The following is a 6,139-nucleotide window of genomic DNA, read 5'->3' as shown; positions in this document are numbered from 1 at the left end:
CTAATCCCATCTGCCAGGCCACACTCCGCCCCTATAAGCGTGGGAAGACCCTCTCAGAATACATTCGGCTATGCTCCGAGGTTGATCCCACCACCCAAAAAATAGGGCATGCTATAGGGGCTGCCTTCAAACAGTTCTCTATTCAACCATCGAGCAGTCAGAACAAGCTGTGCTTTGGCTGTCGGCAGCCTGGACATTTCTTAAGAAACTGTCCCAATAAAAAATCGCGGCCCAGACCTAGAAGTCCTTGCCCTAAGTGCAAACAGGGTTTCCACTGGGCGTCAGAGTGCCGCCAGAAGGCCAGGCCGGGAAACTGGGCACAGGGCCAGCCCCAGGGCCCCCAGTCCGCTCCTTCTCCCGTGTCTGGGGCACCTCAGAATCATGGGCCGTTCAACCCATCGGTGTCCAGCCCCCAATTCGCTCCCTCTCCCATGACCGGGGCACCTCAAAATCATGGGCTGTTCAACCCATCGGCACCCAACCCCTCTGCAGAGCCATCCCATACTCAGCCGGATTGGATCTCTGTGCCATCTCCCGCACAATATTAGTTAAAGAACAGGGACCCCAGATAGTGTATGTCAACGCCTGTGGCCCTTTGCCATCTGGAACTTTTGGCCTAATTATTGGGCGAGGCAATATGCTCCCTCAGGGCGTGCAAGTACTCCCCGGGATTATAGATGCTGATTTTCAAGGGCAGATTGGAGTAGTAGTTGAATCACTCTCCCCATTTTCAGTCTTGGACGCTGGCGCACGGCTAGCACAGCTAATACTCATTCCAATAACAACAGTACAAAAACCACCCCCAATGTCAGAGACTTTTGCATTTTTTGCCCAACGCATTCTTAATCACAAGGGCTTGATGACTTTAGAGATCAACGGGAAGGAATTTTTAGGTCTGATTGACACTGGTGCGGATGTAACAGTCATTGCTGAAAAAGACTGGCCAAAAAGGTGGCCCCTCACCCCCTCATTGACTCACCTTCAGGGTATAGGTCAATCCCAAAACCCTATGTTAAGCTCATTTACGCTTGATTGGCGCACCAAGGAGGGAAAATTCGGGATGGTACGCCCCTATGTTCTGCCCGGGCTCCCACTCAATCTCTAGGGCAGGGATATTCTTTCACAAATGGACCTTATACTAATTGATGCCAAGGGCCTAGACATGCTCCTTGCAGCTGGTTATTCTCCCGGAAAGGTTCTAGGAAAATACCTCCAGGGCACGCCTGCGCCGCTAGCCCTCGACCCAGTGAAAAATGACCGCACAGGCTTAGGTTTATTCTCAGTAACTGCCACTGCTCCTCCTGCACCCCATACGGATAAGATCATATGGAAGTCCAATGAGCCTGTATGGGTGGACCAGTGGCCGCTTCCCACTGAAAAATTACAGGCCGCCAGGTTGTTAGTGCAGGAACAACTCGCAGCGGGACACATAGAACCCACCTCTTCCCCCTGGAACACACCCATTTTTGTTATAAAAAAGAAAAACGGCAGTTGGCGACTGCTACAGGATCTACGAGCAGTAAATAAAACCATGGTCATTTTCGGGGCGCTTCAACCTGGACTGCCGTCCCCAGCAGCCATTCCTTCAGAAATGTATAAGATAGTACTCGATTTAAAAGACTGCTTCTTCTCAATTCCCTTGCATCCTGATGATCACCCCCGTTTTGCCTTTAGTTTGCCAGCTATTAATTATAAAGAGCCCATGCAACGTTTTCAATGGAAGGTCTTACCCCAGGGAATGGCAAATAGCCCCACACTGTGTCAAAAATTTGTGGCTCAAATTCTTGCTCCCATTAGGGCACAATGGCCCGACATCTATATGATCCATTATATGGATGATATACTGCTTGCTGGATCTGACCCACAGGCCACTATGCTCTGTTGCAATCAGGTGATCCGTGCGTTTACTCAGTCTGGCTTTCAAATTGCCCCCGAAAAAATTCAGATCGCTGACCCTTATACCTTTCTTGGATTTCGTCTTCAGGGGTCCCGTGTACTTTTGCAAAAAACGCAGCTGAAGCTTACTTCATTAAAGACACTACATGATTTTCAACAACTGCTTGGGCATATTACATGGCTCAGTCCCTATCTGAAACTTACCAAAGGAGACCTTATGCCCCTGTATGACCTTTTGCGCGGTGACGCTGACCCTTCTTCCCCTCGGAGTCTGACACCAGCAGCCCGAGAATCCCTAGTTCTCATAGAAAAAGCGATTGAAGGTCACTTTGTTTGCTCTCTAGATTATCAGCGCCCTTTTCACCTCCTTATCTTCGCTACTCCTCATTCTCCCACGGGCTTAATTTGGCAGGAAAACCCTGTTTCTTGGATTCACCTTCCTGCCACACCAAAGAAAGTTCTTGTACCCTACTATCTCTTAGTGGCATCCTTAATTATTGAAGGAAGGAGTTTCTCTCGCAGACACTTTGGTCTTGAACCGGCTTCTGTTATTCAACCCTACAATAAGGAACAGATAGATTGGCTTCTTCAAAATACTGATGATTGGCCCATCGCCTGCGCTTCCTTTTCAGGAATTTTAGATAATCATTATCCCCCCAATAAGTTGATACAATTTATGGCTTTACATCAATGGGTTTTTCCTGTTGTCACTAAGACCAGCCCTATCCCTGGGGCTAAAGTGATTTTCACTGATGGATCCTCTAATGGCCAGGCCGCCTATGCCTGTGAGGGTGAGACTGTTTCTTTTTCCACAAAGGAGTCCTCTGCTCAGCTGGTTGAACTCACAGCTGTTCTAATGGTTTTTAAAAATTTTTCCCTTCTTCCTTTCAATTTATACACGGATAGTGCCTATGTGGCCTTCTCTATACCATTACTGGAGACTATTAGTTACATTAAACCCTCCTCCCCCGCAACGTCATTGTTTTTGCAAATCCAACAGTATATTCGCTCCCGGCGAGCTCCATTTTTCATAGGTCATCTTCGTGCCCACACTAACCTCCCTGGGCCACTGGCGGCAGGTAATCACTTGGCAGATTTGGCCACCCGATCTTTCACAGCGCTAACTCTACAAGCAGATCCGCTGCAGGAGGCCACAACTGCACATGCCCTTCACCATCTGAATGCTCAAACTCTCCGCCTTATGTTTAAAATCACGCGTGAGCAGGCACGGCAGATTGTGCGCCAGTGCCCTTCCTGTGTATCCCTTCTACCCGTGCCTCACTTAGGGGTCAATCCCCGAGGACTAGTCCCTAATGCCATCTGGCAAATGGATGTCACTCATATTCATTCCTTTGGGCAGCTTAAATATGTGCATGTGACTATTGATACCTTTAGTGGGTTTATTTGCGCCTCAGCCCAGACTGGAGAGGCCTCAAAAAATGTCATTGCTCATGTCTTGCACTGCTTTTCTGTACTGGGCAAACCACAGCTAATAAAAACAGACAATGGTCCAGGATACACTGGAAAAAAGTTTGAGCATTTTTGTAAGAAGCTGCAGATTTCCCATCACACAGGGATCCCCTATAACCCTCAAGGGCAGGGGATAGTGGAGCGAGCCCATCTCACTCTTAAAACATATATTCAAAAGCTCCAGACAGAAAAGGAACTGTACCCAGCCTCACTTTCCCCTAAGACGTTACTATCTCACGCTTTGTTTGTCATGAACTTTCTTATACTGGACAAAGAAGGTCGCAGCGCAGCGGACCGTTTTTGGCATACTTCCACCAGCCACACTTATGCAAAAGTAAGGTGGAAAGACCCTCTGAGTGGTCTATGGAAGGGCCCTGATCCAGTCCTTATATGGGGCCGAGGATCAGCCTGCATATTTGATGCTGCTGATAGTGTAGCCCGCTGGCTCCCCGAACGACTGATAAGGCAGGTCGACACACCTGCTCTGGCTGAACCAACTTCCACCCAGAGAATAAATGAATCCTCTGAGGACAATGTCCCTTCTGCCACTGCCCAGGAACTTGCTTCTGCTCAGTCAGCCGAGTCGGGAGTGACCAACTAGTGGTCTCGCTCACAGAACAGTTATTCAGACTTGGCCTGGCTGGAGCAGGAACCAGCATTACTTCAAGACTGAAGATGATGCCCGTAGGGCAGGATCGGGAGTCTCAGTGTGAATGTGGTGAGTGGGGTGCGCACCCACGTGAAAGAAGGACCGGTCCGAGTGTGTGCAGGAGTAAGATTTGTGCGTGTGCTCCTAGTGTGCGTGCAATTGTCTCATTATCTTTCTTAGTTCTGCTTAGTTTTCAACAACTTTGAGAAGATTTTGCCAGCTTATATCAACAAAAGTGCTTTCTTGACCCGTTTTTTCAGCAAGCAGGAAACTGGCTGCTCAGGCAGAGAAACGGGGAGCAATGTTCCCAATCGGCCGACAGGGCTCACTTTGCCCTGGGGACTGCTCTTTCCTTTCTCAGTCTATCAGTTTTTTCCTGCCATTCTTGAAGGGTCAGATTGATCGATCAAGTATATATTTGTGCACATGTGTGATGTTTATTGTCTGACTGTCTCTGTCTGTGGAACACTCGAGTATTAGAGCTAGTTTAAAGTCAGTAATTCTTAGATCTGGGCAAACAAAATCAAGGGAGGTCAGAGTGATATGGAGCCCAGCAATTTAAAAGATCTAAGTATCTTTGGAGCTTGCTAGATTCAGGTCTAAACAAAGATTTCTAATCAGAATGTGGCGCCTACAAAGAAATTGAAATTTTCAATCCAGATTTCATATTGGGAGAACATTAATAGTTATTAACAGTTGAAATCCTCTTGAATTCTAGTAAGCTAAACATATCTATTGGACTTACATTCCTCACCCTCCACTTTTACAGGTTGTAGATTGGACCATGCCAGGACCCAGTATCTGGGCTAACAATTCCTTTCTTTTACCCCCTCCATGGGATTCACAGATGCCTCAGCTGCCGAATAAAGAAGAAACACCTTTTAATTTTTTCTCTAGGATACTCACTTGATCCTGTCTGCATTGGAGTGCCTCCCTGTCTCCCTCTTCACTTTCAGACTTGGATTCATACCAAGTCCCAAATTCATACTACCTCTGATCACTCACAAAAAGATTTTTCTTTTCTGGTGATTGTGCATTATCTACCTGTCTCAATTCTTCCCTCTCAATCCAAGATTCTCCCCACAGTATAATTTTATTAAGGGCCGGATCGCATATGGTTACCAGTGAACCTGACCAGAGAATGGCAATGCTCCCCCGATAAAGGGCTCCTGACTGAAGATCTGACACAACTGCTCCGGCGCTCCTGATGATTCCTTGGGCCTCTGATCACAGCTATCCTGGACTCATTGCTGTAACCACCACTGATGCTGTTGCAGGAATAGTTCTTCAAGCCTCGGTCCAGACACACAACTTCGTCTAAACATGACAAAATGACTCTTACCACCTTGGGACAATGCAGGCTACTGTCAACCATGATGTTGAGCAACAATTGGACACTCTACAGCAAGTGCTACTTTGGGTCCAGGGCTGGGTTAATATCTTAGAGTAACAAATGAGATTTTCGAGTGTTTAAGGATCTTTGGCTTGATTTGTAGGACCTCATCTTCCCCCAGTTCTTTACCTTGAGGATGCCGGGCTCCCAAGGATTTATTCTTGTGGATCAGGTTGCCAGGCAAAGCACTGCAAGGGAGGGCTGATACCCCAGCCCGGCTCCCTGCGAGGTATTCCGGTATAGCTTAGAGGTTACTCCAAAACCAAGGATTGATGGGGCCTATGAGGAGCCCCCTGCATAGACCCGATCATCCTTTCCTTCCTCTCCCTGCAAAAATGGAGTCTTTATGTCACAAGGGATACCGGACAATGCCTCCCCTGACCACATTTAATTTAAAACAAAACAGGGGGAGATGTAGGGAGCCATTTTACCTTACTGATCTTATCCTGTCACTATTTGTTTAATCACTAGCTAACCCCATGCCACACCTAGCAAAGGTTGCCACTCCTAATCTTACTGATCTTATCCTATCAACATTTGTTTATTACTAGCTAAATCCCGTGCCACACCCTGCATTTCTGTTGGGGGTCCTGGCACCATCTCCTCCCAACAGGGAGGTATAAATACTGTAACTGCCATAGAATAAATGCCTTTTCTCTCTCCTCCGGGCTCTGCGCCTGTTCTTTTGGCTGCGCCCTACGAAGGGTTCGCCCTGCTGAACAGAACGAGAC

The sequence above is a fragment of the Sorex araneus genome, chromosome 2 (genome assembly GCF_027595985.1).
Source record: "Sorex araneus isolate mSorAra2 chromosome 2, mSorAra2.pri, whole genome shotgun sequence".
Lineage (NCBI taxonomy): Eukaryota > Metazoa > Chordata > Mammalia > Eulipotyphla > Soricidae > Sorex > Sorex araneus.
Note: the sequence above shows the minus strand (reverse complement) of the source record.